This window comes from Mobula hypostoma, chromosome X1 (assembly GCF_963921235.1).
Source record: "Mobula hypostoma chromosome X1, sMobHyp1.1, whole genome shotgun sequence".
Classification (NCBI taxonomy): Eukaryota; Metazoa; Chordata; class Chondrichthyes; order Myliobatiformes; family Myliobatidae; genus Mobula; species Mobula hypostoma.
In genome coordinates, this window is record NC_086128.1 from 56410776 (window position 1) to 56430058 (window position 19283).

The following is a 19283-nucleotide window of genomic DNA, read 5'->3' on the forward strand; positions in this document are numbered from 1 at the left end:
AGCTTAAGAATGGGTTCAAGTGCATGTTTCAGGAGCAAGAGGAGCAACTTTGTGCCTACATTTTTCAATGAGAGAGCAGCTTGTTTGTGGCGTAAAGGGGCCATTTTGGAGCAAGATAGGATGAAAATGTGATGAAGCCTTCCAGTTGCTGAAAGAGCTGCCGGCCTTTGCAAGCCCCCAATTGCCGTATGTATTGCATACAGATGCCAGGCGAGAGGGTTTAAGGGGTGTTCCATGTCAGGATCGGGGCACAGGGTTGAAACCTGTTGCTTTTGTCAGTCAACATACACAAAATTCTGGAGAGAACTCAGCAGGCCAGGCAGCATCTCTGGAAAAGTGTACAGTCGCTATTTCGGGCCAAAACCTTTCCGCTGGTCCTGCTATTACAAAGGAAAAATTGTGAGACAAACTCAAAGGTCTTGAGGTGGATAACTCACCCGGGCCAGATGGACTGCATCCCAGAGTCCTGAGAGAGGTTGCTGATGAAATAATCGATGCTTCAGTAATGATCTTTCAAGAGTCACTTGATTCTGGCATGGAGCTGGAGGACTGGAAGATTGCAAATTCCACTCCACTATTTAAGAAGAGAGGAAGGCAAAAGAGGGGAAATTATAGGCCAGTTAGTCTAACCTGAGTGGTTGAGAAAATGTTGGAGTCTATTATTAAGGATGAGGTTTAGAAGTACTTGGAGACTAATGATAAAATTAGTTAAAATCAGTGTGGTTTCTGTGAAGGGAAATCTTGCTTGACAAATCTGTGAAGTTTGTCGTGGAAGTAAGAAGCAGGGTGGATAAAGGAGAGGTAGTGGATGTCATTTACTTGGATTTTCAGAAGGTGTTTGATAAGGTGCCACACATGAGGCTGCTTAACAAGATAAAATCCTATAGCGTTACAGGAAGGATACTGGCATGGATAGTGGAATGGCTGACAGGCAAGAGGCATTGAGTGGAAATAAAAGGGGCCTTTTGTGGTTGGCTGCCGGTGACTGGAGGTGTTCTTCAGGGGTCAGTATGGGACCGCTGCTTTTTACATCATTTGTCAATCATTTAGATAATGGAATTGATGGCTTTGTGGCAAAGTTTGCGGATGATAAGATGATAGGTGGAGGGGTAGGTAGTGCTGAGGAAACAATATGTTTGCAGCAGGACTTAGACAAATTAAAAGAATGGGCAAAAAGTGGCAGGTGAAATACAGAGTTGGGAAATGTATAATGCATTTTGGTAAAAGAAACAACAGTGTGGACTATCATTAGAATGGGGAGAAGGTTCAAACATCAGAGGTGCAGAGGGACCAGGGAGATAATGCTGAGCCTTTATAAGATACAAGTCAGGCCGCACTTAGAGTATTGTCAACAGTTTTGTGCCCCATTTCTCAGAAAGGATGTGTTGTCATTGGAGAGAGTCCAGAGGAGGTTCATAAGGATGATTCTGGGAATGAAGAGATTAACATATGAGGAGCATTTGGCAGCTTTGGGCCTGTACTAACTGGAATTTAGTAGAATGCAGGGGGATCTCATTGAAACCTACCGAATGTTGAAAGGACCAGATAGAGTGGATGTGGAGAGAATGTTTCCTGGGGTGGGGGTATCCAGAACAAGAGGGCACAGCCTCAAAATTCAGGGGTGACCCTTTAGGACAGAGGTAAGGGGGAATTTTTTAAGGAGGAATTTTTTTTTGGCAGAGAGTAGTAAATTTGTGGAATACTCTGCCACAGAGTGTGGTGGAAGTCAAGTTGGTGCGTACATTTAAGGCAGAAGTTCATTATTTCCTGATCAGCCAGGGCAGGAAAGGATATGGTGAGAAGGGCAGGTGCATGGGGTTGAGTGAGATCCAGGATCAACCATGATGGAATGGCAATGAAATAAATGACCTAATTCTGTCCCTATGTCTTATGGAGCCGGAACGTTGATGCGGATGCATGACATCATCTTCAGACATGCCCAAGGAGTGCATCTGACATCACTGAAGGGCCTCTGTTGACATCACCTTGGGAGCAGATCCTTAGCAACGGCACAGGATCAATAAACACCGTAGGCCCCAAGCAGCAATTACATATATTGACTGAGAGTTGACCCCCAAAATCCCAACAACTAAACTATCATCCCTCCCCAATACAATCCTTCTAAACATTGCCTCCTGAAGGAATGCATTGCTGCGGCGGGGCCTGGGTGCAAGTTTGGAGACGACCTGGTGCTAAGACAATTGAAGTGCTGGGCCAGATGGACTGACAAGGCAGGGTGTCTGGGCCGGGGCGAGGATTGGGGCTGGTTCTATCCTCGGCGCTACTGAGGCTGAGGCTGTGTTGTGCTCCGGCTGCTCCTGGCATAGTGTCTGTGGGCTTCGCAGCAATTTTCCCATCTGTGTGATGAATTGAGACTGCGGCTGAGCCTGATGCAGCCTGATTCGTCTGCTCCAGGCTTCAATTTCCTTCTGAACATTGATGCTTGCTTTATTGTTTGCATGATTTGTTTTTTCCTCTCTTTGCACATTGGATATTGGTCTTTTTTTAGTGGGTTCTTTCGGGTTTCTTGTTTTGTGACCTCCTGTAAGCAGCCGAATCTCAAAGTTATATAATTTTAAGAATAAATGAACTTTGAACTGTATTTTGATTTATGACCAAAGCTCTCTTTATGGCCCTATATCTCTGTTATGCCACTTTCAAAGAAGTATTATCAGATCCCTCTGTCCATGACTACACTGCTGCTTTGCCTCACTTCTGCAGACTATGTCCATCTCCCGAGTGTTGTCTGCGGGGAACTGTCATTGCGTAATGACACCACCAGGTGGGAGTGTTGTCCACAAAAGAACACTCAATGCGACAGGGCGCCACCTGGTGGAGGGTTGGCCACAGGAGCCTGTCATTGCAGCAGAACACCAGCGGGTGGGAGTGTTGTCCACAAAAGAACTCTCAATGCGACAGGGCGCCACCTGGTGGAGGGTTGGCCACAGGAGCCTGTCATTGCAGCAGAACACCAGCAGGTGGGAGTGTTGTCCACAATAGACCTGTCACTGCCGGTGATCACATTCAGAGTACAGTGTACAGTCCGGTCTCCTTGCCATTGAAAGGATCGGATAAACTGACGGGAGTGCAAAACAGATTAGCAAGATGTAACTGGGTCAGGGTGGAGGCTGGGTTATAAGAAGAGTCTGGATAGGCTGAGACTTTTTCCCCTGGGGTTCTGGAAGCTGAACACCTTATAGATGATCATAAAATTTATGAGGGACTTAGGTGAGGTCGGTGGTCACAGTCTTTTCCTCAGGGTAGTGACACCATAGGCTGTTTTGACTACCCGTTACACAGCCCTCCAGTAAACCACAGTGCAGTTTCTGTCCCAAGCAGTGGCACCTTCCAGAGAGGTACAGCATGTTAGGATGCTCTCTACTGTGCCTCTCTGGAAGGATGTGCGTACTGTATTGATGTGTAGCTCTCCTCAGCCTCCTCATAAAGTAGAGGTGTTGGTGAGCTTTCCTGATAGTGTAGGATGTGTTCTGAGATTGTGAGAAGTTGTGCAAGATGTGCACTCCCAGGAGTTTCAAATTGCTTTCAGTTTCCACTGCTATACTGCTGATGGTAAGAGGCTCTGAACTCTCCCAATCGTAGAGGAAGCAGTAGCTGTGGGTACAACTACAAATACAGCATTTCAATACTATTTGAACAGGTACTTGGATAAGAAATGTTCAGGGCAAAAAGCTGGCAGATGGCATTTTGGGCTGAAGAGCCTGTTTCCAAGCTGAATAACTCTGAGTCTATGATCTGTATCCTTTTGCAGGAGAACTGGCTGAGATATTGGATTCATCATTAGTGACAGGTGAGGTGCCGGCAGACTGGAGGGTAGCAAATATGCCTTGATTTAAAACCAAAAGACCATAAGACACAGAAGCAGAATTAAACCATTCAGCCCATCAGGTAGACTCTGCCGTTCCATCATGGCTAATTTATTGTCCCTCTTAACCCCATTCTCCTGCCATCTCCCCGCAACCTTTGATGCCACGATTAATCCAGAATCTGTCAACTTCTGACTCAAATATACCCAGTGATGGCTTGCACAGCTGTCTGTGGCAATGAATTCCACAGATTCAGCAGCCTCTGGCTAAAGACATTTTTCTACCTCTGTTTTAAACGGACACCCCTCTATTCTGAGGCTGTGCCCTCTGGTCCCAGACCCCTCCACTGTAGGAAACATCCACTGCACTGCGAGACCTTTCAACATTTAATAGGTTGCAATGAGATCCCCCCTCATTTTTCTAAACTCCAGGGAGTACAGGCCCAGAGCCGTCAACTGCTTCTCATATGTTAACTCTTTAATTCCTGGGGTCATTCTCATAAACCTCCTCTGGACCCTCTCCATTGCCAGCACAATTTTTTTGTAGACAAGGGGCCAAAATCTGCTCACAATGCTCCAAGTGCGGTCTGCCCAGTGCCTTAAAAAGCATCAGCATTGCATTCCTGCTTTTGTATACCAGTCCTTTTGAAATGAATGTGAAAGTTCAATTTGGTTTCCTTACCACTGGCTCAACTTGCAAGCTAACCTTCAGGGAATCCCAGACAAGAACTTCCAAGCCCCCCTGTACCCCTGATTAATGAATTTTCTCCTCGTTTAGAAAATAGTCCACACTTTTATTCCTTCTGCCAAATTGCATGACCAATTGCATCCCTACATAATATTCCATCTGCCACTTTGCCCGTTCCCTTAATCTGTCTAAGTCCTTCTGCAGACACTCTGATTCCTCAACACCACCAGCCCCTCCACCTAGCTTCATATTGTCTGCAATCTTGGCTGCAAAGCTATCAATTCCTTTATCCAAATCATTGAGATAAAAGGTCTCAACACCACACCAGTACCACCAGCAGTGGTCCTCACCAGCAGTCAAGCTGTCCCCTTTTATTTCCACTCTTTGCCTTTTGATCTCTGCCAATCTTCTATTCATATTAGTATCTTTCCTGCAATATCATGAGCTCTTGTTAAACAGCCTCATATGCTCACCTGACCAAAGGCCTTCTGAAAGTCCAAATAAGCAACATACACTGACTCTCCTTTGTTTATCCTGCCTATTATTTCCTCAAAGCATTCCAACAAATTTGTCTGGAAACATTTCCCCTCAAGGAAACAATGCTGACTTTGGTCTATTTTATCATGTGCCACCAAGTACCCTAAAACTTCATCCTTAATAAGAGACTCCAACACCTTCCCAACCCCTGAAGTCAGACTAATTACCTTTCTTCTGTTTGTCTCCCTTCTTAAAGAGTGGAGTGACATTTGCAAATTTCCAGTCCCCAGGATCTATTGATTCTTGAAAGACCATTGCTAATACCTCCACCATCTCTTCAGCTACCTCTTTCAGAACCCTGGGTTTAGTCCATCTGGCCCAAATGATTGATCTACCTTCAAGCTTTTCAGCTTCCCAAGCACCTTCTCCTTAATAGTAGCAATGAGACTCCATCAGATCATAAGACATAGGAACAGTCTTGGGCCAATTGGCCCATTGCATCTGCTCCACTATTTCATCATGGCTGATCCTTTTTCCTTCTCAACCCATTCTCCTGTCTTCTCCCCATAACCTTTCATGCCCTGATAATCAAGAACCTATCAACCTCCACCTTAAATACACCCAATGATGGGGTTGCCATAGCCACCTGCAGCAATGAATTCCACAGATTCGCCACCATCAGGCTAAATAAATACCTCCTTATCTCCGTTCTAAGTGTTCATCCTTCTATTCAGAGGCTGTGCCCTCTGGACCAAGACTCCAGCAATATAGCAAACATCCTCTATCCACTCTATCTAGGCCTTTCAATATTCGATGGGTTTCAATGAGACACTCCCCCCGCCACCTCATTCTTCTAAATCACATAAGAACATAAGAAATAGGGACAGGAATAGACCATCTGGCCTGTCGAGCCTGCTCTGCCATTCAATAAGATCATGGCTGATCTGGCCACCTACCACTCATCTCCACCTACCTGTCTTTCCTCCATAACCCATAATTCCCCTGCTGTGCAAAAATCTATCCAACCTTGTCTTAAATATATTCACTGAGGTAGCCTCCACTTTTTCATTGGGCAGAGAATTCCACAGATTCACCACCCTATGGGAAAAGCAGTTCCTCCTCATCTCCGTCCTAAATCTACTCCCCCAAATATTGAGGCTGTGTCCCCTAGTTCTATTCTCACCTACCTCTATCTTATATATCCCTTTCATCATTTTATATGGTTCTGTAAAATATCCTCTCATTCTTCTAAATTCCAACGAGTACAGTCCTAGGCAACTCAATCTGTCTTCATAGTTTAACTCCTTCATCTCTGGAATCAACCTGGTGAACCTCCTCTGCACCACCTCCAAAGCCAGCATATCCTTCCACAAGTACGGAGATCAGAACTGCACGCAGTACTCCAGATGCGGCCTCACCATTACCCTGTAGAGTTGCAGCATAACCTCCCTGCTCTTAAATTCAATCCCCAATGAAGGCCAACATTTCATTTGCCTTCTTGATAGCCTGCTGCACCTGCAAACCAACCTTTTGTGGTTCATGCACAAGCACTCCCAAGTCCCTCTACACTGCAGCATGCTGCCATTTTTTACCATTTAAATAATAACCTGATCTTTCATTTTTCCTTCCAAAGTGGATGTCTTCGCCTTTACCAACATTGTACTCCATCTGCCAGATAGACCCTTGCCCATTCACTTAAACTATCTATATCTCTCTGCAGACTCTCCATATTTTTCAGTGATATACATCATTAATGTATACATCAACAGTTGTGGGCCCAGCACTGACCACTGCTGGGCTAACAACACAATGATCTTTTGTAACTGTTGTAATTGCACCATTTTTTCTAAACTGATACCTGGGATCTTCCAGTCACTTTCTTGAATTCTATAAGTTGCACTCTGGGCTGGATTCCAGTAGGAGATTCTGGCTAACAAGAGTTTGGAAAACAGTGTTTGTGTCTGCTGGGTTCATGTTTGGCTAGACCATTATTTCACAAGTGCGGAGCACGGATGGACCCAAATGCAGGACATAAACACGCTTTGTAGATTTAACAAAAATAAGGTTTATTAATAGTTACTAGGAAAGCAGGGAAGCAAGGATTGTACAGAGAGGCATCAAGGAGTGAATGAAGCGGAAGCGGGAATATGCGTGGCTGGAGTTGGGCTCGGATCCTGGGCTCGGCCTGGGACTCAGAACCCGGACTTGGGTTTGGCCTGGGACTCGGGACCCGGACTTGGACTTGGAACTCAGAACTACAGAGCACAGAGCCGGGACTCTTCCTTAGATACGGGACACAGAACACAGAACCGAAGAGACAGTTCTCCATTCAGGGTAGCGGCAAACGGCCAGACCTACTCAGTGGAGACAAGGACACAAAGAAACAGTTTCCAACTCAGGATAGTGGCAAATAGCTAGACCTACCCAATGGAGATGAGGACACGAAGAGACAAAACCACACAACGATAGACAGTTCTTTATCTTAGTACAAAGTGGCTCCAAGTAGTGGCGAGCTCTCGACTCGGCCCCGGAACTACAGGCAGCGGCTCTTGGCTCACTCAGGCGCGGTAACTTGACAGGCTGGCTCCGGCAAGAAGAGGTGACTTACTCAGGGAGAAGACTTGACTTGCCCTGGCGATGTGACTTGTCTCTCTCCGGCAAGGTGACTTGCTCGCACTTGCTTCGGTGATGTGAGGTGACATCAGGTGACGGTCTAGCGCCGAACAGCTGTAAGCCCGACACTATATACTGACCATTCAGCTGAAAATCAAGTGCCTTTAATTACAGAGCCCAAGAATTACGGGGAAACAATGATTTAAAGGAAAACAAGGAGTCAACGGTCCCGATCCTGACACAAAGGAAATTTAAAGGGAACCAAGGAATAACCAATCAGGACCGTGACACGTTCTCTCATTTCTGGCATCCTGCTTGTGTCTTCCATCGTGAAGGTTGATGCAAAATACTTATTAATTCCCTCCACCATTTCTGTGTCCCTCATTACTCCCTCTCCAGCATTATTTCCCAGTGGGCCAATATCCACACTCTCATCTCTCTTTTACTCTTTATATATCTAATAAAACTTACTGTATGCTCTGTTATATTATTGGCTAGTTTACCTGCAAATTTCATCTTGTCTCTCCTTATGGTTTTTGTCAGTTGCCTTCTGCTGTTTTTTTAAAAAAAACTTTCCAATCCTCTACTTTCCATTTAACTTTTGCTCTGTTATATGTTCTCTCTTTTGCTTTTATGCTGTCTTTCACTTCCCTTGCCAGCCAAGGCTGCCTCATTCTCCCTTTACATCTTTGGATGTATCATTTCTGTGCCTTCTGAATTTCTCCCAGAAACTCCAGCCATTGCTATTCTGCCATCAGCCCTGCTGGTGTCCCCTTGCAATCAACTTTGGCCAGTTCCTACTCCACTGTAATACTGATATATTCGATTTTATCTTCCCTTTCTCAAATGCAGGGTTAATTCTATCAAATTATGATTACTGCCTTCTGAGGGTTCCTAATCAAACCTGTGTCATGACATAACACCCAATCAAGAACTGCCGTTCCCCTATTGGGCAAAACCACAAGCTGCTCTAAAAAACCATGTTGTAGACAATCCCTTTTGTTGGAATCCAGCACAAACCTGATTTTCCCAATCTACCTCCATATTGAAATCCCCAACAACTATCATAACATTACCCTTCTGATATGCTTTTTCTATCACCCATTGTAATTTGTATCCTTCATCCTGGCTACTGTTCAGAGGCCCGTATATAATTTCCATCAAAGGCTTTTTACCCCTGCAGTTTCTTAACTCTGCCCACAAGGATACTATATCTTCTGATCTTATGACACTTCTTTCTAAGAATTTGATTTCATTTTTTGCCGACAGAGCCAGCCCATCCTATCTGCCTACCTGTCTGTCCTTTCGATACAATGCTCCTCTTGCGAGATGTGGGAAGGCAGGGAGACCTCCAGTGTCCCTGATGACTACACCTATGAGAAGATGCTGCAGCTTCTAGCAATCCACTTTAAGGAGTTGGAGCTGGAAATGGACGAACTCTAGATTATTCAGGAGGCTGACGGGGTGATAGATAGGACATATAGAGAGGTAGTTACACCCAAGGTGCAGGGCACAGGAAACTGAGCAGAGTACCCCTGTGGCCATCCCCCTCAATAACAGGTTATATTTCTTTGGATACTGTCTGGGGGGCAGTGGGGGGAGGGAATGACCTAACAGAGGAAAGTCACAGTGGTTGAATCTCTGGCACTGAGTCTGGCTCTGCGACTCGGAAGGGAAGGGAGGAGAAATGGCAAGCTGTGGTGAAAAGGGATTCATTCCTTAGGGGAAGGGACAGGAGGTTCTGTGGGCGAGAACGAGATTCCCGAATAGTACGTTGCCTCCTGGGTGCCAGGGCCTGGAACATCTTAGATCGAGTCCTTGGGATTCTTAAGTGAGAGCCAGAGGTCGTGGTCAATGGCATGGGTAGGATGAGTGACGAGGTTCTGCATAGGGCGTTCAGGGTGTTAGGTGCTAAGTTAAAGGGCAGGACCTCCAGGATTATGATCTCAGGACTGCTACCTGAGGCCAGAACTAGGAAGGTAATACAGTTTAATATGTGGCTAAGGAGTTAGTATAGGAGGGAGGGAATAAGATTTTTGGATTATTGGAGTCTCTTCCAGGGAAGGTGGGACCAGTACAGAAGGGACGGTTTGCACTTGAACTGGAGGGGAGCTAATATCCTAATGGAAAGGTTTGTTAATGCTTCACGGTGGGGTTGAAACTAGAGTTGAAGGGCGATGGGAACCAGAGTTCCAGAACAGATAGTGGAGAGGTTGTGGGGACAGGTTGTAAGACTTCAGACAAAGTCAGGAATCAAAATGTTGAGCACGGTGTGACCAGCGTTCTGACTTGCGTATATTTCAATGCAAGAAGTGTCGTAGGAAAAGTGGATGAGCTCAAGGTATGGATAAACACAACACATGGAATTCTGATGTTGTAGCCATTAGTTACAGGAGGGGTGGGGGACAGGAAGCTCAATTATCCAGGGTTCCATTGTTTTACATGTGACAGGACAGGAAGGATTAAAGGAGGACGGGTGGTGTTACCAGTCAGGGAAAATGTCACGGCAGTGCACCATCAGGACAGACTGGAGAACTCATCTAGTGAGGCATTATGGATGGAACTGGGAAATCAGAAGAATATGACCACGTTAATGGGGCTATATTACAGACCACCCAACAGTCCTAGGGATTTAGAGGAACAAATTTGTAAAGAGATCACAGACTGTTGCAAGAAACATAAGGTTGTTATAGTAGGTGATTTTAACTTTCCATATATTGACTGGGAATCTCATACAGGGTACTATAAAAGAACTAGATGGCATAGAGTTTGTCAAATGTCCTCAGGAAAATTTCCTTCATCAGTATGGAGAGGTCCAACGAGAAGAGTCCAATACTGGATCTGTTATTAGGGAATGAGACAGGGCAGATGACAGAAGTTTGTGTAGGGGAACACTTTGCATCCAGTGACCACAATGCCATTAGTTTCAAAGTAAAAATGCAAAGTAAATAGGTCTGGTCCACGGGTTGAAATTCTAAAATGGATAAAGGCCAATTCTCATGGTATCAGAAATGATTCGGCAAGTGTGTATTGGGACAGGCTGTTTTCTGGCAAAGGGGTACTGTACTTGGAAAGTGGGAGGCCTTCAAAAGAGAAGATTTGAGAGTACAAAAGGTGCCTTTTATTTTTACCAGAATAAAAGGTAAAGATAACAAGTGTAGGGAAACTTGGTGTTCAAGAGAAATTGAGGCCCTGGTTAAGAGAAAAAATGAGCTGCACAGTAGGAAGAGGCAAGTAGGAACAAATGAGGTGCTTATGGAGTACAAGAAATGCAAGAGAACACTTAAGAAATCAGGAGGGCTAAAGGAAGGCATGAAGTTGCTATCACAGACAGGGTGAAGGAGAATCCTAAGGGAATCTACAGATATGTTAAGAGCAAAAGGATTACAAGGGACAAAATTAGTCCTCTGGAAGATCAGGATGGTGATCTATGTGTGGAGCCAAAACAGATGGGGGAGATCTTAAAGAGGATGAAGGTAAGGCAGTGGAAGTTGGACTTTAGTAAGGCATTCGACAAGGCCCCACATGGGAGGCTGGTCAAGAAGGTTCAGTCGCTCGGCATTCAAGATGCGGTAGTAAATTAGATTAGACATTGGCTTTGTGGGAGAATCCTGAGAGTGGTAGTAGATGATTGCCTCTCTGACTGGAGACCTGTGACTAGTGGTGTGCCTCAGGATTCAGTGCTGGGTTCTTTTGCTGTTTGTCATCTATATCAATGATCTGCATGATAATATAGTTAACTGGATCAGAAAATTTGGGGATGACACCAAAGTTGGGGTGTAGTGGACAATGAGGAAGACCATTATGGCTTGCAGAGGGATCTGCATCATCTGGAAAAATGGGCTGAAAATAGCAGGTAGAATTTAATGCCGATAAGTGTGAGGTTTTTCACTTTGGTAGGACCAGCCAGGGTAGGTCTTACACAGTGAACGGTAAGACACTGAGGAGTGTGGTAGAGCAAAGACATCTGGGAATATAGGTCCATAACTCATTGAAAGTGGTGTCACAGGTAGATAGGGTTGTAAAGAAAGCTTTTGACACATTGACCTTCATGAATCAATGTATTGAGTACAGAAGATGGAATGTTATGTTGAAGTTGTATAAGACATCGGTGAAGCCTAACTTGGAATTTTGGTCACCTACTTACAGGAAAGATGTAAACAAAGTTGAAAGAGTGCAGAGAAACTTTACAAGGATGTTATATGGGTTATAAGGAATGATTAAATAGGTTAGGGCTATATTGCTTAAAACATAGAAGATTGACAGGAGATTTGATAGAGGTATACAAAATTGTGAGGGTATAGATAGGGTAAATGCAAGCTGGCTTTTTCCACTGAGGTTGGGTGAGACTACAACCAGAGGTCATGGGTTAAGAGTGAAAGGTGAAAAGTTTAAAGGGAATATGAAAACTTCTTCACTCGAGGGCCGTGAGAGTGTGGAATGAGCTGCCAGCCCAAATAGTTCAATGGAGTTTATAGCTAAGCAATGTTATTATTTGTAACTTCAAAACATTGAACTAGTTCAAAGGAAGACATGGGAGTCCAAAATGCAGACCTAACTTTGAGGCACGCACGTATCACATGGTGGCATCATGACGTGTGCAATTCACAAATTTATACATATAACCCAACATGAGTTATTTAAATGAACAAGAATGCTTAATAAAACAATAAATATATACCACTATCTCCACATTCAGGCTTACCGCACTAGCTATGTACTAACAGAAATATAACTCACTAGAAACTTACTTACTTAGAACCTCTATCTGTGCTTGCCCAAGCCTGTTCTCGCTATGCCAGTTAAGCCAAAGGCAGACCACCCTAACATTGGCCCACTCCAACAATGGTCACTTTGCTTACACCTCCTTTCTTTTCATTGGCCCTACACTGATTTCAACCTGCTGAGTGAAAGCTTAAGAATGGACGCTAATAAAATCCTGGGCGTACATCCAACATCTGCGGTAGATAAATTGCCAGAGAAGCAGTGAGGGTAGGCCAGTAGACATGAGTTATACGGACTTTTGTAAGACTCTTATAAGGATACACATGGTAGACTGTCTTGGAAGTACAGATCATAAGGAATCTAGGAATAGCTGACTAATCTGATACCATCATGGTGTACACTGGCAACGACTCAACCCAGGTGCAGAGGAAAACCAGTCTCTCATGTAGGGATGGAAACAGGAGGTTACACAGGAATGCCAAGAGCGCTTTGGTGGCACAACTGAGTGACACCGTGAGACAAATCATTCTAAACACACAGAGGGTTTCTGCAAACAGGCTAAATGAGCGTCTGCTTTAAAGAATCATAGAAGGCAGGAAACCCGTACCAGTCACGATTAACTTGAGAAGATTAAACAGAAAGCACAAGGGCATAATGGCTCTAGTTAAGACAACAATTCATAAGTACAGGTGTTTGAAAAACCTGGAACCCCAATGTTCTACAGCATGCTGCAGAGACCTGCAGGGCTCATAACAGATACACAATTAGCTTGATGGCAGAAATTAGGTGGTGAACGTGGACGGTAATTTCTCTGACTAGAGACCTGTACCTAGTGCTGTGTAGGAGACATTGATGCAGAACACATTATTGTTTGTCATCTATATCAATGATTCAGATGAGAATGTACAAGGCAAGGTTAGTAAGTTTGCAGATGTCACTGAAATAGATGGTAGAGTGAACAGAGAAAAAGGTTATCAAAAATTACAGGGCAATTTTGATCAGTGGAGTTCATGGATTGAGGAATGGCAAATGGAGCTCATTTCGGATAAGTTGCATTTTGGAAAGTCAAATTCAGGTTCAACATTCATAGTGAATGGTAAGGCCCTGGGGAGTGTTGCAGGACAGAGAAACCTTGGAGTACACATGCAAGGCTCACTGAAACTGGAGTCAAAGGTTGACAGGGCAGTGAAGATGGCTTTTGGCACGCTCAGCTGCATAAATCAGACATTGAGTTTAAAGGTTTGGAGATTACAGTGCACAAGGGATTTTGCAGATGCTGGAAATCTAGAGCAACACACACAAAATATCGGACCACAGCAGGTCAGGCAGCATCTATGGAGGGGAATAAATGGTTGACACTTCAGACAGAGACCCTTCATCATTACTGAAAAGGAAGGGGGAAGAATCCAGAACAAGAAGGTGGGCAGTGGGTCAGGACAAGCTGGAAGGTGATCATTTATTCCCCTCCATAGATGCTGCCTGACCTGCTGAGTTTCTCCAGCATTTTGTGAGTGTTACTTGGAGTATCATGTTCAGTTTTGTTTGCCCTGCTATAGAGAAGTTGTTATTAAACTGGAAAGAGTGCAGCTGAGATTTATTAGGATGTTGCCAGGACCTGAGGGACTGAGTTATAGAGGGAGATTGGATAGGCTGGGACTGTATTCCTTCAAGTGAGATGAAAGGTCCTTAAACGTCTTTGTATCAGCTGCAATCACAAGACATAACTGATACCCCAACACCAGACCAAACACAACTGAAGCCTCAAAGACCTTTAGGTAAGAACCAAAATGCAGGTAATCAAGATTCTCAAGATGGAGGGTGAGCGCCAGAGAGCTTGGTGCACATTGGCACAATAACAGAGAGAAAGGGGGAAGAGGTCCTAGGCAGTGCGTAGAGGGAGTTAGGGAAGAGGCTGAAGGGCAGAACCTCCAAGGAATAGGATGACGGTATAGATTAATGAGTGGCTGAGGAAGTGGTGCAGGGAACAGGGTTTCAGATTTCTGGATCATTGTGATCCCTTCAAGGGAAGGTCTGACCTGGACAAAAAGGACAGGTCACATCTGAACCTGGGGTCCAACATCCTTGTGGACAGGTTTATTAGAGCAGTTGGAGAGGATTTAAACTAATTTAGTAGAGGGATGAGAATGGCAATGAAAGGGCTGAGGATGGGGCAGTTGGTATACAAGCAGGTGCAGTGTGTAGTGAGACTGTGAGGAAGGACAGGCAGAATGGGGCAAAATTGCAGTCAGTGGGATGAGTTGAAGTGTAACATGGGGGCAAAATCTAAAAGGTGATGAATACAGGACTGAAGGTGATATATTTGAATACATGCAGTATACAGAATAAGGTAGATGATCTTGTAGCAAAGCTAGAGATTGGTAGGTATGACATTGTTGACATCACTGAGTTGTGGCTGAAAGAAAATTATAGTTATAAGCTTAATATCCAAGGTTGCACATTGTCTCAAAAGGACAGGCAGGTAGGCAGAGGGTGTGGTGTGGCTCTGTTCATAGAAAATGAAATCAAATCCTTAGAAGGAGGTGACATGGGATCAGCAGATGTAGAATCCTTGTCGACAGAGTTCAGAAACTGCAAGGCTAAAATGACCCTGATGAGAGTTGATTACAGGCCTCTGAAAAGTAGCCAGGATGCAGAATATAAATTTCAATGGGAAATAGAAGAGGCAGATAGAAATAATGTCAGTGTTGTGATATTCATGGGGGGGTTTCAATATAGAGGTAGATTGGGAAAAATTAGTTTGGTGCTAGATCTCAAGAGACGGAACTTGTATAATGCCTATAAGATGACTGTTTTTAGAGCAGCTTAGGGTTGAGCCCACTTGGGGAAAAGCAATTCTGGACTGGGAGTCGTGTAATGAACCAAATTTGATTATGGAACATAAGGTAAAGGAACCCTTAGGATGTAGGGATCATAATATGATAGAATTCACCCTACAGTTTGAAGGGGAGAAGATAAAGTCAGATGTATCATTATTACAATCAATTAAAAGGAATTACAGAGATATAAGAGAGGAGCTGGCTAAAATTGATTGGAAGGGGACACCAGCAGGAATGACGGCAGAATGTCAATGGATGGAGTTTCTTGGGGCAATTTAAAAGGTACAGGATGGATACATTCCAAAGATGAAGAAATATTCTAAAGGGAGGATGAGGCAACCATGGCTAATAAGGGAAGTCAATTACAGTATAAAACCAAAATATACAAAGATATCACAAAATTAGTGGGAAGGTAGAGGGTCAAGAGCTTTTAAAAAACCAACAGAAGGCAACTGAAAAAAACCATAAGGAAAGGCAAGATGAAACATGAAGGCAAGCTGGACAATAATATCAAAGAGTTTACCAGAAGGCTTTTCAGATATATAATATGTAAAAGAGAGGTGACAGTAGATATTGGACCAGTGGAAAATAATGCTGGAGAGGGAGTAATGCGGGGACAAAGAAATGGCAGATGAACTTAATAAGAATTTGTGTCAGCCTTCACTGTGGAAGATACCAGCAGTATGCCAGAAATTCAAGAGTGTCAGGGGGCAGAAATGAGTTTAGTTGTAATACTAAGGAGAAGGTGCTTGGGAAGCTGAAAGGTCTGAAGGCAGATATGTCACGTGGACCAGATGGACTACACCCCAGGATTCTGAAGAGGAAGCTGAAGAAATTGTGGATGCATTAGTAATGACTGGAATGGTTCCAGAGGACTGGAAAATTGCAAATTTCATTCCACACTTTAGGAAAGGAGGGGAGTAGAAAGAAGAAAATTGTAGGCCAGTTAGTCTGATTTCAGTAGTAGGGAAGATGCTGGAGTCTATTATTAAGGATGTGGTTTCAGGAAACATGGAGGCACATATAAAATAGGCCAATGACAGCATGGTTTCCTTAAGGAGAAATCTTACCTGACAAATCTATTAGAATGCTTTGAGGAAATAACAGGCAGGATAGACAAAGGAGAGTCAGTGGACATTGTTGACTCAGATTTCAGAAGCCTTTGACAAGGTGCCACACATGAGGCGACTTAATAAGATAAGAGCCCATTGTATTACGGGAAAGATACTAGTATGGATAGCAGATTGGCTGATTGGCAGGGAATAAGGAGGACTTTTTATGGTTGTCTACCAGTAACTAGAATGTACTATCCTCGTGGTAGAGTTTATAAACTGCAAGGATAAAAAGAGTTATATATAGATTTCCAAACAGTAGCAAATGTACGGTCTACAAATTACAGCAGGTGATAGAAAATGCATGTCAAAAGGGCAATCTTATGATAGTCATGGGGGGTTTCGATTTGCGGGTGGATTGGAAAAATCAGGTTGGTGCTAGATCCCAAGAGAGGGAATTTGTTGAATGCCTACAGGATATCTTTTTAGAGTAGCTTATAGTTCAGCACTAGGAGACCAGCTATTCTGGATTAGATATTGTGCAATGTACCGGAATTGATTAGAGAACTTAAGGCAAAAGAACACTTAGGGGCCAATGATCATAATATGATTGAATTCACACTGCAATTTCAGAAGGAGAAGCTATGTATCAGTATTGCAGTAGAGCAAAGGGATTTACAGAGGCATGAGAGAGGAGATGACAAAAATTGATTGGAAGGGAACACTAGCAGGGATGACAGCAGAGCAGCAATGGCTGGACTTTCTGGGAGCACATCAGAAGTCGCAGGACAGATACATCCGAAAGAGGAAGAGGTATTCTAAATTCTAAAGGCAGGATGATGTCACCGTCGCTGACAAGGGAAATCAAAGCCAACATAAAAGCCATAGTGAGGACATATAATGGAGCAAAAATTAGCGGGAAATTAAAGTATTGGTAATCTTTTAAAAACCAACAAAAGACAACTAAAAAACTCACAAAGGAGGAAAAGATGGAAGGTGGGAGGAAAAGATGGCAGCGCGACACAGCGCACGCAGCTCTCCAGTGAAATGGTATCATATTTGTAAGTAGGCTGCAGTGTACAATTCTGATTTGATGGAGACAGACGTGAGAAGGCACAGAGGAACATCTGGAGAAATTTCTGAAATGCCCGGTTTGCTGCCGCTGCTAATGTGCGATCGAGAATCTCCGGAGGGAAGGCCCCAAAATCCCCAGCTTTGCCTGCTGCTGGCGACCGAAGCTGGGGTCGAAGCGTTCGGCAGAGCTGGTGCTCGGTACTCGGTGTGAGAAGGCTGATCGGAGCTCGAAGTTTTCGTACGACTCAGAATCGGACTGTTGTCGGGCATGGCACGGAGAGTTTTCTTCCTTCTCCCGTCTGCGTGAGATGTGGGACTTTCGAGAGACTTTGAACTTTTTTACTGTGCCCATGGCCTGTTCTTTATCAAGTTATGGTATTGTTGCACTGTTGTAACTATATGTTATAATTATGTGGTTTTTGTTAGTTTTTCAGTCTTGGTCTGTCCTGTGTTTCTGTGATATCACATTGGAGGAATATTGTATCATTTCTTAATGCATGCATTACTAAATGACAATAAAAGAGGACTGCATATCCTCATAATGTAATCTAATCTAATCTAATATGAAGGTAAACTAGCCAATAATATTAAGGAGGATACAAGAAGTTTCTTCAGATACATAAATTGTAAAAGAGAGGTGAAAGTAGATATCAGACAGGTGAAAAACAATGCTGGAGAGGAAGTAATAGGGGACAAGAAAATGGTGGAAAAACTGAACAAATATTTTGCATCAGTCTTCACTGTGGAAGACGTTAGCAGTATGCCGGAGAGTGTCAGGGGGCAGAAGTGAGAGTAGTTCCTATTACTAGGGAGAAGGTGCTTGGGCAACTGAAAGGTCTAAAGGTAGATATATCACCTAGACCATATGGTCTACACCCCAGTGTTCTGAAAGAGGTGGCTGAAGAGATTGTGGAAGCATTAGCACTGATCTTTCAAAAATCATTAATCTTTCTGGTTGGCCTTTTCTCCTTGGAGCAGCAGAGGATGAAAGGCGACCTGATAGAGGGTGTACAAGATAATGAGAGGCATTGATCATGTGGATAGTCAGAGATCCCAGGGCTGAAATGGCTAGCACGAGAGGGCACAGTTTTAGGGTGCTTGGAAGTAGATACAGAGGAGATGTCAGGGGCAAGTTTTTTTGTGCAGAGAGTGGTGAGTGCGTGGAATGGGCTGCCGATGACAGCGGTGGAGGCGGATACAATAGGGTCTTTTAAGAGACTCCTGTATAGGTAAATGGAGCTTGGAAAAATAGAGGGCTATAGGTAACCCTAGGTAATTTCTAAAGTAAGTACATGTTCAGCACAGCACTGTGGACTGAAGGCCCTGTATTGTGCTGTAGGTTTTCTATGTTTCTATGTTTCTAAAAATCACAAGATTCTGGAATGTTTCAGGAAGACTGGAAAATTGCAAATGTCACTCCACTCTTCAAGAAGGGAGAGATGTGGAAAGAAGGAAATTATTGGCCTTTGAGTCTGACCTCAGTGATTGGGAAGATATTGGAGTCGATTGTTAAGGATGTGGTTTTGAGGTACTTGAAGGCACATGTTAAAATAGGCTGAAGTCAGCCTGTCGAATCTGTTGGAATTCTTTGAAGAAATAACATTGGGGTCTCTCTTTCTGCCATAAGAGACATTTACACCACACGCTGCATCCGTAAAGCAAACAGCATTATGAAGGACCCCACACACCCCTCATACAAACTCTTCTCCCTCCTGCCATCTGGCAAAAGGCACCGAAGTATTCGGGCTCTCACAACCAGACTATGTAACAGTTTCTTCCCCCAAGCCATCAGACTCCTCAATACCCAGAGCCTGGACTGAAACCAGCCTACTGCCCTCTACTGTGCCTATTGTCTTGTTTATTATTTATTGTAATGCCTGCACTGTTTTGTGCACTTTATGCAGTCCTGGGTAGGTCTGTAGTCTAGTGAGGTTTTTGTGTTGTTTTACGTAGTTCAGTGTAGTTTTTGTATTGTTCATGTAGCACCATGGTCC